Source organism: Athene noctua, chromosome 1 (genome assembly GCF_965140245.1).
Source record: "Athene noctua chromosome 1, bAthNoc1.hap1.1, whole genome shotgun sequence".
Classification (NCBI taxonomy): Eukaryota; Metazoa; Chordata; class Aves; order Strigiformes; family Strigidae; genus Athene; species Athene noctua.
The window spans coordinates 195827804-195844209 of record NC_134037.1 but is presented as its reverse complement, the minus strand read 5'-3'; the positions used below and the strand labels follow the sequence as shown (position 1 = coordinate 195844209).

Below are 16406 nucleotides of genomic sequence, written 5' to 3'. Positions count from 1 at the left end.
AGAGCGCCCTGTGTTCTGACTGGGAGAATAAGGCCATGCACCCCTTCTTCCCCTGAACTCATGCAGCGATGCTTTCAGGGGACGTCTCAAGGCAGTGTCTGCAGCCACAGTGCTCTGAGCATGACATGGGTTAACTCTGCAAGCAGGTGTTTTCACAGCCTCGCAGGTGAGTTTTGTCGCCCGTGCAGTTATTGTGTTACTCTTCCAAGGCTGGTGGTGCTGTGCCACTGTCCCAGCGCTGACTGCCCTTCACATGTAGCCTGCGGTGCATGGGGACTGTGGCCACAAGGTCGGCAAGTTAAGGCAGTACCTGAGTTTTGTTTTTTCCAGGCTCTGCCATGCTTTGTGCTGCTAATATTCCTCCTACAATTTTTAAGGAGACAAGTGAGTCATGTTGTTTAATTTTCCCCATTCTAATAGAAAGGAACCATGCTTTTCCACAAGTTATTGCATTATTCCTCTCTATGGTGTGGCTCTGATTTAGTGCTGGATGAAGCTCAAAAGGAGGATTAGTGTAGATATACTCCCATATGCTTGGATGCATTTCTGAACTGTGTCTGTACCATCCTCACTGCTTTTGATGGAAAAAGCTGGGCTATAAACCTGATGAGAACAGGCTTCCATGCAAGATGTTTAGTATTTCCTGCTTCCATTTGGGCCAGGAATACGGCACATCCAGCCCCTTTTGGCCCTGAAACTCTTGGTCATGGCCTTGCCTGAAATTCAGAAAATCACAGCAGCAGAAAATGAATGGGGGAATAAAAGGAAGATGATTCTTCTCCACTTTAATAAAGGGTAGATTAGAGCTTAGTTCTGGCTTTGGCTGAAACTTTGCTGGGGGATGGGCACAGGTAGAATGTTTTTATTTTAATGGAATTGGTTCATCCATCTTTTAGATGGTTGCACTGGAGTGCAAGTCTGTTTTTATGGTCCTGAGTAAAAGAACCTGTGCTGGTTTTTAAGAGCTGCACCTTCTGGGAAAATTAGGGCTGGGTGTAAAACCCTGACTGTATTGTATTCAGGAAAATTGGGAGCACAGAAAAGAAAGGACTCAGAAAGAGTGAAAGAGGGAGAGAGGGGGGCTTTACCAAAGGTATGCTGCTACAGTGAGTCATGCTACTCCGTGGTGTCACACATAGGGTCTTCACTATGCCTAATACCTGGTCATTTTTCTAGCCGGTAACCAAATTGTTAAATTGCCAGACAAGCCACGTTGAAATAGATCCTAAAAGTACTGTTCTACTGTCATTTGGGGGCTTTCTTCCTTAGATGTTATTTTAAAAAATAATTTCCTAATAGTGCTGTAATCAGCTGATCATTTTTGCTGATTCTCCTTTCTCCATTACAAGGGTTTCTGAGTTTATGAATGAAAGCCTATGTTTTCTCAGCCAAATCCTCCACTCCTTGGTCTGTTAGTAAACTAATGTTAATTTACAAGATTTGTCTGAAACCTCAGGCTCTGCCAGCTGGATGCTTGAGGAGTCCAAGCTGTCTAGGTAAAGAAACACCTTTTTCACATGCCTGGGCCTGGCTCCCACTTTGCCCTGTAAGTTTCTATCAGTACAAAGGCTGACATTGTCTGCAAGGAGCAACTCAGATTACGGCCCCTTCCAGCTGTGTTGCCCCTGACCCCAGTCCTGCCCTGGGCTGCCCATGCCCTGCCCTCCCTGCATGCACGGAGACTTCGGCTGCAGCCCTCTGCCTGCCAGTGTTGAGTCTGGTCTTGAGGGTGGCCTTGGACGCGTTTTAAAAGGCAGCGCAGACGCTCTGTGGGGATAACATGGAATGATTATTTTAGGGCAGATTTTCCCCTAAAAAAAATAATAGTTCTACATGCCCGCAGTTTGATCTTCACACAAAGGATTTATATAAGAACTCACTTCTCTCTGACAGTTATTAAAAAAAAAGTGTGCTGGCAGGATTTAGGGAAGTGTGCAGGCTAGAGGATAGCGACAGACAAAAGGGAGTTTTTCTTCTAAGAACATCTGCACAGCTGGAGTTTTGGCAGTGCTGTGGTTAGAAAGCCTAGGTGTTGCCAGGCCAGTGTGAGGGACAATATCTGTTTGGTACCCTCCTGACATGTAAATCTGGCTAGCAGTTCTTAAAGCAGTCCTCAGCTCTGTCCTCTGCCATGGACACACAGATGTATATGCATTATTTTTCCGTCAAATGCCTGGTTTGGGGAATCTGCCAGACTGGAGGTAAACTGTATGTAAATGGTCTAAGGGTAAGGGTGGAGGGAGAAACTGTGATTCCTTTACATGCTGAAGTGGTTGTAAAACTGGCACAATGTTCACCTGGTCTCTCAGGAATAGAATTGCCGCAGTGGTTCTAGACAGCACAAACCCAACATGCCAACTCCTAATACCCTGCAAAAATGTACCTATAGCTCAGGGTGGAGAGACTCAATGACAGGTCTGCTGGAGAAAGGGCCCTGGTAGCCTAGCAAGGACCCAGCAGAACAGGAAAGGTGCCCTTTTGGCACCTACACCTCCAAAAGTCTTTCTAGGGTCCAGTCACCACCTACGAGTGGAGCACTGGCTAACTCTATCCAATCTGCATTGTGGCGTGAAGAAAATGTGTGTGTGAGTCTGAAGTTGCTCAGATTCTGGTCTGTCTTGGGATGGCCCTATTCAGCCCTTCCCAAGGAGTGAGTCCCAAATCCAAAGACAGATTCTAGCAATAAAACCTTCGTGCTTGCCTTTAATATAGCGTGATACTTAAAACTGAATATAAGCAAGGATGAGGCTTTAGATCTTCCTCAAATCTCAGTGTAACTTTGAGGTTGTCAAACAGTACTGAACTGAGAGATCTGGAGTAGGAAAATTAGTGAACACAAAAGTCATGATATTTACTCAGTTTATGCATTTTCTCTCTCTTTTTTTTTTCATAAAACCTGCATAACTGGCATGTAATTGTTTTGCTAAGTGAGCCTTGAAAGCAAAAGTCTTGATAGCTGTCACATATCTTCTTTGTAGTACAGTGTGTTGTCCTTAGAAGCTAATCAGTAGAACTTGCTCAGAAGAACTTAATCAGCAGAACTGAGCACATTGTCAGTGCTTAACAAATAATAAATTATAATAATAACAGCAGTTCCTTTTGACACAACCTATCAAACTTTTGCTTTATTTCTAGAAATGCCTTACTTGCTTCTAGTTAGGATGCAATACCTGCTACAGCTCTACTTAATATGGTTGAGAGGCCTGGTGATACAACCTAACAGGGTGGAAGTATTGTTTGAACTGAAATTTTAACAAACAGCAGAAAAAGAATCCCGAGAAATTTCTTGGAGTGTTCCTTTTCAATTACCAGATTTGCTTATAAGACTTAAAAATTGAATTCAAGAATAGATTTGAGCTGTTCAGTTGTTGAAATGTAAAATGCTATGCTTACAAGTTAATAGAATCATATTTGAATTTCCTGATAGTCTCCTTTTTAAAAGACAGAGTCATTAGTTTTTCCTTACAGAAAGGTGAACGTATCCAGAAGCACATTTATTATTATTAATTATTTTTATTATAAGGAGCTTGGATAGCTCAGAGAGTTGTTAACACATCTGGGGCTATCGCTGCTTTGTCACTATTGTAATTTGGCCTGGGCTGGGAGTTACCGACAATCATTTCATTTTCTGATTGTTTGGTAGTTTATATGCAATTAGTTAGTAGGTTTTATTCACTTTCAACAACGTATATCCACGTTATGAAGAAAACCACCAGGTCAGCTTTAAGCTGCTGCTAATTGTCACAGGTTTAAATGGAACCGTGTCAATTTATCCCAGTTGAGGATCTGACCAATGATCACAACTGGCATTAATTAGCAGATGTGTTATCAGACTCCGCGGAGATGTCCCGTGTTGAGTGACAACAGAGGTGCTCAGCTGCCATGGCTGGTGGAGCCATGCCAGTTTGGCAGCTGATGGTGCAGAGTCCGATGCCGGCAGGTGGAAAGTCCAGGTCACCCATGACAGAGGCACAGTGGTAGCTTCTGCCACCAATCCCCATGCAGAAGAGTGCACCCAGAGCATGGGGCAGCTGATTGTATTAAAACACAGGCAACACAAGCTACCTGGGAGGGAGGAAGGCTGGGGAGAAGAGCAGGAGGATGCTCTATCACTGAACTGATTCATCCCTGGAGCCGGGTATGCACAAGAGCTTGTGCTGCTAGTGTGAAGTGAAAGTCACTGGCAAATGTGTTGTGGCTCTGGCTTTCTGGGTGCACCATCTGAACTGACACTGTAATGCCAGTTGCACGTGTGTGACAGAAGGGTGGGGGAGGCACCTCTAAAAAGAGGGCATCCTAAAAAGCAGTAGGATTTCACAGTGGCAGTTACTGACACCTGCAATGCTATTATGGTTGTAAACTAGGGGTTTGGATCATGACTAGAGAAGTGTCTTGAGCAGGTCATGTGGGTGAATAAAGAGCAGGAACATGACAAATTTGAGAGGCTGCACCTTTACCAGGAGAAAGGAAGAATGTACCGTCCTCACTTTGCATTTATCTGAGTGCAGCATGTGTTAAAACCAAAACAATAACCGGTGCAGATACTCCTTGCTCGATAGCAGCCACCCTGTCTCCTTTCTCATGCCCACCTGCCACCACGGGATGGTGGAAAGGAACAAGCTGTCAAGTTAACCCTGTGGGAAATTTGTAAAGATATCTGGTCTCTCAACATTCACAGGAGAGACTTGGACCTCAGGTAGCTCTGGGAATAATCTTTTCAACTACTGGCAGTTTCAAAATTGGCTTCTCCCACCATTTTAAACAAGATATGAAAAGACATTTGGGCATCTATTTGCTGTGATAAATCTGTGTCATTCTCTGAATAGCCATCTCTAGGCCCAAAGCCACAACAGGAGATGACTGAGACTCACATGGGATATAGAAGTCCAAGTCCAGGATCCCAATACACACGCTCCCTAAATTCATCACACATATTTTTGCAAATATTTAAAGACATCTAACATCCTTTTCTGCTCATGCTTCTTGGCCAGACGGCCACCAGCTCAGCTGAGCTGAACTTCTCACCAGCTAATCCTGATTTGTTTCGTCAAACTGTGCATTGCTTTGCCCACATCTCTTCAAAGAGTGACCTGGCCAAGCACGTGTGACACGAAATTGGGACTGAGCAGTACACAAAGTACAGCAGCTGTCTTCGCTGTCATTCAGAGTAAATTCCTCTGAAGTCCACCTGAGCTTCAGGGGGTTCAAGCCCTTATCTCTTACCTGCAAAGAAAGCAGGATCCCTAGCCAAGATGCTACAAGCTAAATATTCATAGGGGAAGATATTTTCCATACTTCCTGTAGAAGTGGTGCTGATATGCATAAGGTTCTCTGGGAGGAGTTTAAGGCAATAAGGTGGAGAATAAGATACCTTCTCCAGCCCTCCTCTGCTGAATTAGCTTGCTCTACACTTAGCTGTTTTGGATTGGCATAAGATACAGGATCTTGTTCGGTATACTCATTGCGGCATAAGGTGTTTCTAAAATATTGGCTTCACAGCCTAATGAAAATACAGTGATTTTTCAGGAAAATCAGTAGAACATATTCTCAAAGGATATACAGATATGATGATTATTGGAATTTTAATTAAAATAGCGGGTAAAATAAGTATTATGGTGTGTTATTATTTCTAAGATAACAACAGAATAAAGGTGCCCATTTCTTTCTTGAGTGCAATTTTCTAAATGAAAAAGTAAACATTAATATCTTCAGAGATCTTACTGATCTTGTATGATAATTTAGAAAAATATCTCTATTAGGGATAGTTATATATGCTTTCTGTTGGAAATGCAATCACAGGATATGCACATAGCTGCAATCTGTAGACAGATTAAGTAAATTAAATCACTCAATGTCTTTTTTCAATAGCTCTAAAGTTAAAAGTAATTTGCAAAGAAAATACTCAGTTTCAATTGGTTTGTAATATCTGTTAATGATCTTTGGAAAAATTTCTGATAACATACGGGAATTCCCTCAGGGACAGGGTTGTGAATAAGTGGATTTTTTTAAGTTTGAGATGTCATTAGCTAGTGATTTTTTTGAAGTAAAAAGCTGTTACGGAATAAATTGCAGAGGTATACAAGTGAACAGGACAATCATTTTTATGAATAATATACATTTTTTCCACTGTGCTTTCTGCCCCCCAAAGAAATAATTTACAGTCTAACTTGCTATTACAAACATCCTGGAATCACGACTGCTTGTGCATTTTGTGCTTACTTTATGTATATACTCTGTCTTTATACAAAAGTACACATTGCTAGTGTAAAACCTCTAGTGTAAAGAGATGATATGCTCCTTTTAATTTTTTTTTTTTTTAATTTTCTTTTTTTCACCTAGTAGATAACTTTTCCAACCCACAAGGCGGAAACAACTTCCTATAACTCACTCCAGCACAGCTATTCCCTAGAAGACATCCTCCCTGATTTCTTGTGGGGCCTGTAAGATCACTGAAATTGTAGGTAAGTGTAATCATGGAAAAAAAGGGCCTCTATTCTGTTGGTAGCTTGTTAGAATTAACATCTTTTTAACAGTTCAGAGATGAACCAGATATCTATCATGCATCACCACAGTAAGGTAACATTTCCCAGGACCAATGATATCTCCTGGCCTCTGGCCCCCATCTGAGGATATCTGAAGTAGAAAAGTGTGCCAGAGGTACCATAGACTACACCTACCCCTGGGGAACATTGTCCTGCTTCTGAGGTTCAGCTGTACAATTCAGCCATCTGCAGCTAAGGATGGACCTTATGTCTCCATAGGCTCCTCTGGATGACTCTGGGTTTAGACAGGGACTGGGGACACTCTGAAGGAATGCTGGTCTGTGTGATGAGGCACTGGGACTCCAGGGTGTGCTGTCACATAGATCAAAAGAGAAGACTAGTTGCAGTCATTGAGCCTTTGGTTTCCTCACCTTCCTCCAAACCTCTTTTGCCCAAGATCTTATTGATCTTGGTCTGCTTTTTCCTGATCTGCAGACAGGGCTGTAAGGCACACCATGCTAACATGAATATGACTGCTGCCTCCAGGATTCCTACGGAGGGTTGGAGGAGAAAGGATTTGTCCAGCTTTAGAAATAGATGTGAACAGCCAACAGTTTGTAAAGCCTCCTAGCCTTTCCTGATTCTCTGAAGACCCAGTGTGGGAATCCATACTTATCCTGATAGTCCATCAGTAGGTTAGACAGCCTCTCACTTCCCATATGTAGATGTGCATTGATGCTCTGCAGTTACTCTGAGAGTAGTAGGACTCTTTCCTGGCTGCCTTTTGGCAGGCACTAGCATGGGTCAGTCCTAAAATGCCTTGACTTTGGCAGAGGCCAATACCTGACAATACAGAAGGAGAGTCTCCCTCCTCACTGCGTGCTTCATTGTAACAGTTTACCATGAACGAAGATGCCTTCCTGAGTATTGGCTGTCTATTGACTGCCATATGCCAAGAACTGCTGGGATAATTAGACATTATTACATAATACCAGCTAGTAAAACTCTCACAGATTTTTTTTTTTTTTTTTTTTAAGGCTAGGAGCAACCATTATTATAATCTAATCTCACTTTCTGCATAATACATGCTACTGATTGCTACCCCAATCTGAACTTTGTGTGAAGATTTGCTTTTATGCCTAAAAATGCCTCCTCATTTACAAATATGATGCTGTTTCTTTCAGTACTATCCGTGCAGCAGCAAGTTCCATTAATTAATTGTACATTGTTTGGAAAAGCAATACCTCTTATCCGTTTGAAATTTGATACCTCTTCGTTTCACCTTGCAAGGATAGGAAAGGTTTTCTTTTTTCCTTTGCTGCTAATTAAGTTGGAAGATCATGAGGATGAAATGTTATTTATATTATAGTCATGCTTAAGTAGAGCTCTGACGAAGCCTGGGGATCCCATCGCACAAAGTGAGGGAGACTGTGCAAGTCCTTTGGGGCTGACACTATTTGAATAGACAAATGGCACATTTTCAAGGAAGCTAAGTGATTTAACTGAAAAGATTGCCAGGCAAGTCAATGGACTTTTACCTCTGAATCACCTCTGCTTTTCTGAAAAACTCATCCAAAGTGTGAAAGAAAGTTATGGAAAAGTGAAGTTTCTAAAACTGAGACCCCAAAAAAAAAAAGAGTTTGGAATATAGTCAGCAAAGGAAAAAAGGTGTTGCTAACATGTGGCTTTGTGCCGTGTCCACTGTCCATAGGTCACGTTGGCCTCCAGTGACTGAAGGGCCTCTAAGACAACAGGATAAACTGAGGAAAGTATCTGCAATGTCTGCTTCATACAAAGGCACAAAGCCTTCCAGAACTTCTAGGGTCCAAGGACATCTAGATTATCTCAGGCAACAGTGCTTATTCCAAGTTTACAGAGAGGGTTCATGTATGATTTGCAGTCCCATGAAGGTGAGTCTTCCCTGAGAGACAAGCTGGTGCTTGTGTTCTTTATCTATTCTCAAGAAATTTCCCATCCTTGTAACTTTTATCATTTTTATTACCAGTCTCTGGACTTGTTCTATTTCTACTTTCTTTTTTCAGGGATGAGGTGACCAAATTTGAAGACTGTATTCAAAGTGAGGATGTGCCACTGATTTATATAATAGCATTATAATATTTTCCATATTATTCTCTAAAACTCTTTTCTTCGTACAAACCCCATAAGATTCTTTTTAATTCTTTGAACTATGATGCCTTTTAACATCTGTAGTTTACTCTGATCAGATTTTGACAAAGGAATAAAAGGCTCCATTTTTCACATAGAATTTTATTTATTGTTTGAACTCTAGAGGAGAAATTGGTTAACTTACGATTTAAAATTCTTGGCAGTGTAGACCATTGGGCAAGGATTTCATTATCAGCTCTTCTGTACTTTCTGTAGAAATATGTGAGACTCAAAGTTGTTGTACAAGGTGTTGGCTCAGTAGACTTGTCTTTTTTTATAAATTTGGAGCTGCCAGCATCTCCAAAGATATCAGAAATGGTTTTTACCTGTACCCCTTTCCTGATGAAACATGCATTTACATGCTGTTTAGCCAGGACTGTGGACACGTGCAAGAGGTACCCAAGTTCTGTGGTCTCCTGTTTACTGTACCACACACCTCCATGCCAGGTCAGGGGAAGACCCCTTTGAAAATGAGGCATCTGATGACTGCAGAGGGTGAGGATCTTGCTGTCGTGCCACACGTGGGCATTATGCCTTCATCAGAGTATTAGAAAAGGCTCAGGTAAAACAGTTATATCTATTCAATTGCCTATGATACTTCCTGCAGCTACTGCCTTTCCTTAGAGTTACCAATCCAAGTGCTGACCCTACCTGACCCTACTTATCTTGTAAAAGCTGACAAGATCACAGCCTGAAGCTGTATAGCCACAGGCTCAATACTGGCTACCAAAATGTCTGTTTAGTATTTTCAGAAAATGGTGTTCTAAAGATTTACAATATCAGCTGCTAAATATACGGACAACACCAACACACGGCCCTAACTCCCAAACATTCAGCCCCACTTACACAGAAATTTATGCCTCTCAAGGGGCAAACACTGAGCTACCACAAAATAGTGATTCCCTACCTGCAAGTGATCTGGAATTTAGGCATCATATGATTATATACACTCAGATATTGGGTAAAATTATTTGAAAACTACAGTCTTGAGTTCAGAATTAATTTCTTGCTTCTTTTGTCAGTTACATTATGCTTTAGCAATAGAAAGATCTCTACCATCTCTGTGTAATATATTTTTTTTTAGTTTAGTATAGAAAATTTTCTTAATTCTTCTGTGACCAAAGCAGTTTTTCATCAGAAGTTATTTTTAGATGAACTGTAAGTTTCTTCTCTATCAAACATTTTAGCTCCATTGTATGAAAGCAAATGTACTTTTCCCCAGATATCTCTAAGGATAAACACAGGTTTAAATTTCCAAGAAACATTAAGGGACCAATCTGGTTTAGATGCATGCACAATATACAGTAATAGTTCTTGTAGAGTGTGTTTTGTTTTGCTTTGTTTTCTTTTCTTTTCTTTTCTTTTTAGAACAGCAAAGACATGGAAAAGACATTGAGGTCCTATTGCTTCTGTCGGAAACTTCTGACTACAGCATGAGTTGGATTGGGCCCAGAGAAACCAAATACACACAAGTAGCAATAAGTTGGCCATACAAGCAAGGAAAATCACAGATAACAGGTGCACACAAATTAGCAATGTACCTTTTAGGTCACCCAGTACAGCTCCCTGACACCATGAGATTGTTTCCTATGGCATATTTTCAGTTGTTTTGTGTGCCTAGATTAAATGTCTTAAGTGATGCCATGTCCCCAGGGAGAGATTGTGCTGCCTAGAGTATCTGCTTGTCAGAAGTGTTTTTTCCTTTCTTAACATCATCATATTTCTCCTAGTTATGTCCCTTTGTAAATCTCCTTCTTTTCCTTCATTGATGCTATTTTCCTTCAGTATCTCTTAACTAGTGTGATGTTGTGTTAGTTAGCATTAAGACAACCCGCAGCTATTTAGCTCATTTCAAATGAGCTAAACAAATCAGTCCTTTCAGTCTCCTGGTTATTCTTCCTGTCCTCTTGTCACACTCCTGCCTGTCAGTATCCTTTTTAGTTATGAGATTTTAAAGATGTGATGCATTTCTCTGAACTAATGACAGATCTGGTATAGAGCTGAGCACCCTCAATGTCGTCTCACTAAAAACCCTCCTGAGGTGCTCAGGGGAAGGCTACAAGCACTCTGGACAGACACACAGGTAGAGTATTCTGCTCAAACCACTTCCCTGGTGCTACTTACTCTTTTGGCCAACAAAACCCTATTAAAACAGGTAACCTAGCAGTTCAAAACTGAATACATGTCATTATGGATTTATTTAATTTCTCACTGTGTTAAGAGATGGAGTAGAACAGATGAAAAGATGTTTTTTGCTGTTGAGATTTTCTAACTCTTGGTCATGGACATCACAGTCTAAAATTATGGAAGACGTCATCTTTCAGAACTGTATCTGAGTATTAGGAGAGTACATTGTAGAAAGTAATTATATACATAGTCACAAGCCTAGCTGTTCACTTCAGACAATAAATTCTGATCGACAAAAACCATTCCTTTGGTGCTAAATAAGATCTTGCTTGCAATTGAATGTCTTTACCTTTCTGTTCTGTTGGGTTGGAGGAAGATAATTTTAATCTACTCTCTTTAAATTTTCATTAAGGAACGTTTCGACTACCTGCAGCCTCATCTGATGATGTTTAAGGATACCAGCTAGCTTGGTCTTCTGTGCACCAGCAGGGACTTCTTTAAATTGGTCAACTGTATGGAACATTGTTTTCAAGTTTAATGTACTTAGAATCAAGCTTTTAAAATACTAAAATCTCTAAGGACAGTTTATATACATAGTGCACACACATACACGAATGCATTTATGTGTGTGCGTGTGTGTATGCACATATATATGTGTAAGTGAACACATATGTACAAAAATGCTGATCCTATTCACCTTCTTGAAACCATTTCAGCTAGTATTAACATAAATATGCTGTTAAATTGGCAGTGTTATACATTTTTGTTGGAGTTTACTTCTGTAATATAAAATCAGAAAGATAAGCTGTGAAACTCATGCAGCTGATGACATAATGCTAGGATCTCGTGATGCTGAATCTCATATTTCTAGGAGTGTGGGATGGATGTTCCTTGCTGAAATAATTATACTGCCTATTGCAATATATGTTTCCTTGCTTTCATGTGGGCACTGAGATGTCCAAACCATTAAACATATATGGTATAATGAGTCCTGCGTTCCTTATTTATTCTAAAGAAGGCATTAACTTTCTATGGTTGTTTTATTGTGTAATAAAGCCAAGTACTCTAAGAATCTGTGATGAACATAGCAATAATCTGTGACAATATGCATATTTGCATTTAATAATGATGTCCAAATGTACATATGTGCATATAAATATGCATATATGTATATACAAACACACATAAGAGACATATACACAAATTAAATGGAACCAATTAGAATGTAGCATAAATAGATTCAAAGCTTACCTGTTATGGCTGCGTGAAGGGATAATTTGAGCTACAAAGACATGCAAGAAAGCTTAGCTCAATACACTCCATTGGCTCATTCCCATTATGCTCAACAGTGACAGGCTGTATGCTAAGACGGGGTACCAGCAGACATTCGTAATGACAGCTGGTTCAAAACAGAGCTTTCAAAATAGTGCAACACCCCTAACTTCTTTCCAAATCTTGGTGTTTGCCAGCACTTAACTGAGGCTGGTTCTTAAGGTCAGATGTTCAGATAAAACTTATTTGGATATAATCTGGTTCTTTGTATTTGAACTGTATATATATTCAACATGCAGGCTTTTTGTTGCCCATGAATTTGCATTTGAGCTCACACATGGATTATGCTTGACTACTACCTGCAGAAATGATGAATGTTTCTCCCTGATACCGTGCCCTATTTGCCTGAGATTGTCCTCTATTGAGTTCTTCACTCTCTTGTGGGCTACATAAACTGAGATCCAAACAGTAGCTGTTTCTTTTTACTGGGACAAAATAATCCCTCAGCCTCTCTGTTGAGAAATGGAGGAAAAGTGGCTTCCCTTTAACATCACCCACATCACACCCACTATGCTCAGCCAACTAGGAACACAGCAAAAATAATACCTTAGTTGTCCTGTGTGACTTTTCCTGGTGGATGTGTATAGAATCTGGAAATAAACACGTTCCTCCTTCGGAAGGAAATGCAAACAGGGTTTATCTATTTGCATTTGAACTCAGTGAAAAATAACCAGGCACAGAAAACAAGCTTGAAGATAAGACATGAATATAAGTAAAGCTAAATTTCACTAGGCTAAATTCAAGTGAAATACGCCACACTGTTATAATTACTGCATAGATCATGCACTAATTCTTATACCGTGCTGGTGAACTAGTTAAGGATTACATATGGGGCAGGTAGAGGAGCCTACCCTGGGATGCTATTGACTTTACTGAGAAGTCAGTATGTGGGAGCATGCAATGAACAACCTTGTGAAAATGAGGCTGGTGAACTGATTTGGTCTTAGAAATGACTTTTCAGGGTGGTTAGAAAAATTTTTTAAAGCTATGATAAATTTTACCTGTAGCACTGAACTACTAAGTGTGTGCAGAGTGTTCAAAAGCAGTTTTTCATTTACCATATCACCTGGGGAGATAGTCAGACCTTCAGAGGAATTCAGACAGCTAAAAGTGTGGCTGTTTGGGGTTCTTCAGAACTCCCTGGACTCTTCTTTCCAAATAAAATCAAGGACACCCGGCCATCAGGGTGCTTCAGAAAAGCATTGACCAGGTGCCCGTCTCTTGAGGAGCTGTACTCCTTTCAGGAGTATTGACCCTGCTTCAGCTGGAGGTGCCTCTGGGGAGATGCTGAGGGGAACAGGATGAGTCTGTGTTCATTTCTAGAGGAGGTATGGCTGTCTTGCATACCAGAAGCTTGTGCAGGGCTGCTTCCCTGTGGCAGGCTTGCCTGGCCTACTGACACCAGTCCTGCTAGCTCCAGCATAGTACGTGTGAGCAGAGTTGGCCATGCACTCTGGCTGTCGATGCTTCTGTTTGCCACCAGCCTTCCCTACTGGATCAGGGCCGCTACCAACTGCTGAGGGGTGGCCAGGAGCAGCTCTCTCTGGTGAACCTCTTTTGTGCTTTTATCTCCCTCTTCTTGGCAGTAAGCTGCCACTGGCTCCCAGCCATGGCCCTCTCGCCCTCCCCAGTGCCCAGCTTGCATGCTCAGTCAGTGCCTACATCTATTCCAGCAGCTGGCCCTACTTTTCCTCCACAGCTGGCTGCTGCCCCCTACTGTGGTAATTATTATTTATTATGGATATTCAGTGTACATTATGTGTCCAAAGTCCAGTACTATCTGAGTCACTACCAGGGTCCCACTGTGTGGGCAGAAGCATGCAGCAATACACAGTTGTTCCACATCGATATTCACCCGACTCTCACACAGGGAGAGATGGAGAGGGAAGGAGCGAAGGTGGCTGTTGGCACCTATTAGCACTATCTGATGTGACATGTACTTTCTGTCCTGTGTTACATGACTCCAGCAACAGCACAGCTGAGTGCAGAACCGCTTTTTCTCCACCTTGCTATCAATAGCAGGTCTCCTGCTATTCCTGCTATCTAGCAGGAAACACCTGAGGTGTTTTCCAAAAGTCATGGTCACTGCTCAGTCACAGTTTAACTCCCTGTTGCTGTGACTGTAGATATTGCTTGGTTTGCAGTTGCTGGCAAGAAGTTGCTGCCCTTAGACTGCAGCACGGCTATGTGAGACAACAATTTCTTTCCTTTTTCTCTCCCCCACCTTCTTCTCTTGGATTGTCTGTTCACTCTGGTTCGTTTGCATGTGTGTCCTTCTCCTTGCACTTCACCATTTCTCCTCAACTTACGTCCCTGAAGACACCACCCTTAGTTAAAAGCAGAGGAGCTTTAATTCTTACAACTTAGTGCACACTGAAAAGCACCTGGAGGAAGACGCAGCTTCTGTACTTTTGGAAAAATATAGAATCCTAAATATATTTCACACATATATGTACATTCATGAGAGGCAGGTTCTCAGCTGTGGTAGCTAGAGTTAGCTCTGTTCAAGATGATGGAGTAATACTGCTTCATGGCACTGAGGATCTGTCCCAGTATGTAAATGTAAATATCTATTTTTACAAGCCCTCCTACAGTTTGCTTTAAAAAAAAAGCTTTCTTTTTAGACACTGAAATCATACAAGCAGTCAGAAATGTCCCACTTTCTATATTTTGTCTAATTCCTACCTCTGACTTCCTTTGAAAGCTCTCAAAATCTAATGAATTCAAAAGAGACAGAGTGAATTAAAACTGAAGTAGCTTTGCCTTCAGTGCACTAGGCCTGCAAGAACTGAAAAAAACAGGATCGAAACTAAAAGGGTAGGAAGCCAAGTAAATCCAGATAATTTAAAATGTTTGATTGTAAGCGGGCTCACCAAACCCAGCAAAATTCCCACTCTCCTATTACTCGTAATCTTCTGCCCTTTCAGCTAGCTGCAGCAAGTTAATGTCAAGAGCAAATACTCACGTAATGCAATCTCTACATCAGAGCACTTTCTGCAATGAATCACTTTTAAAATTGTTTTGAGTTTACATTTAATTGCTTCCTTTGCATGCTATGTGTACACATGCACTCGTCCCCCCCCGTCCCCCCGTCCCCCCCCCCCCCCCACCCCATTTCATACATAACTGTCATGTAGGCTGGAGCTATAGTCCTCAGAGCTCAAGGAGTTTGAATCATCTTTTAAGATGGGAACCACATGTGAGACTTGGATCCAGATCTAGTGTGGATTCTGGATACGCTAATTTGAATGCATTAGGATTTGGGATTCAGACTTGTTTATTTATTATGACAGTAGTTCTAATACCCACTACTGGGTGTTCACCTTTCCCCTCACTAGAAAGAGAAATGCTTCCCATATTTGCTTCCTCTGGACTGATTTGCAGTTCATTTCAGGAACAAATAATCTTCAGGATATTTTTCTGTTTTATTTCTTAACTTCCTCGATGACAATTGTTTATAAGTGACCTCTGCAAAAACTTTTGAACATTTGGATCACTTGGTCACCTTCCCCTGAGAAGTCCCTGGTATCTCACTCTCTGTCTGAAGGCTGCTTGGCTGTCTTTTCAAAGTACTCTGATCCTACAGGGAGGTACTTTTCCCCCTTGTAGCAGCCTTAGTGGTTTGAGAGACTGAAGACACCCTCATGGGGTGTTCCTGTCCAACAAACTCCCTTGAACTGCTGTTCAGAACCGGTTTCTTGGGCTCCCTAAAACTGTGGTAAACTTCAAAGCTCTGCAATTCCCAGGATTTTCCTCATCTCCTTTTGAAGACAGGCAACATAATAGGGCTTCCCAGCCTTCTTGTGCTGCTGCATTTTTCAAGGGAAGAAGGCATCCCCTTGTCAGTATCTTGGCTTTTTCTCACTTTATTTCCCCTCAGAACTCCCAGATGAACACCATCCGGTTGTGGTGATTTACTGCACTTGAGTTTCTCAAGTTACTCTACAACTTCCTCCTTAGAGACTTCAATCTGTATAAAGGCCACACTCTGATTTTCTTTGCAAAGTGCCTTTGGCACAGGAATTTCTACATGACTCTCAGCAGCAGACACGATGCAAAAGATTCATTTAACTCCTCTGCTAGCTTGTTTCACTCTTCTGACCCACTTTGTATGGATTTGTGGGGATCTCTGGGGTGTTTTGTTGCATAACCCAGCCCGAGATTTATATTCACCAACAGGTGAGGCTTGACTCTCAGCTGGTATTCTCTCACTGCTCCACTGAAGGGTATTTCTGTGCATTTCTGCAGCCACTCTCATCACATCTTATTTGGCTGGTTTATTAAGCCCATTACGATTCC

The 16406-nt window shown here is 41.4% G+C and overlaps 2 long non-coding RNA genes across 3 annotated transcripts; both read left to right on the top strand.

The window, feature by feature from the left end:
• The first annotated feature begins 10 nt into the window (after positions 1-10).
• LOC141972524 (uncharacterized) lies at positions 11-8430 on the top strand. The gene is made up of 3 exons (XR_012635412.1): positions 11-166; positions 6343-6461; positions 8194-8430. It is a non-coding gene; the product is annotated as an uncharacterized LOC141972524 (long non-coding RNA).
• A 1347-nt stretch (positions 8431-9777) lies between these two features.
• LOC141972516 (uncharacterized) lies at positions 9778-11763 on the top strand. 2 transcript variants are annotated; one of them, XR_012635402.1, is made up of 3 exons: positions 9778-10166; positions 10636-10731; positions 11188-11763. It is a non-coding gene; the product is annotated as an uncharacterized LOC141972516 (long non-coding RNA). The 2 variants fall into 2 exon arrangements; XR_012635401.1 differs by having other exon boundaries at positions 10636-11763.
• Positions 11764-16406: the final 4643 nt, after the last annotated feature.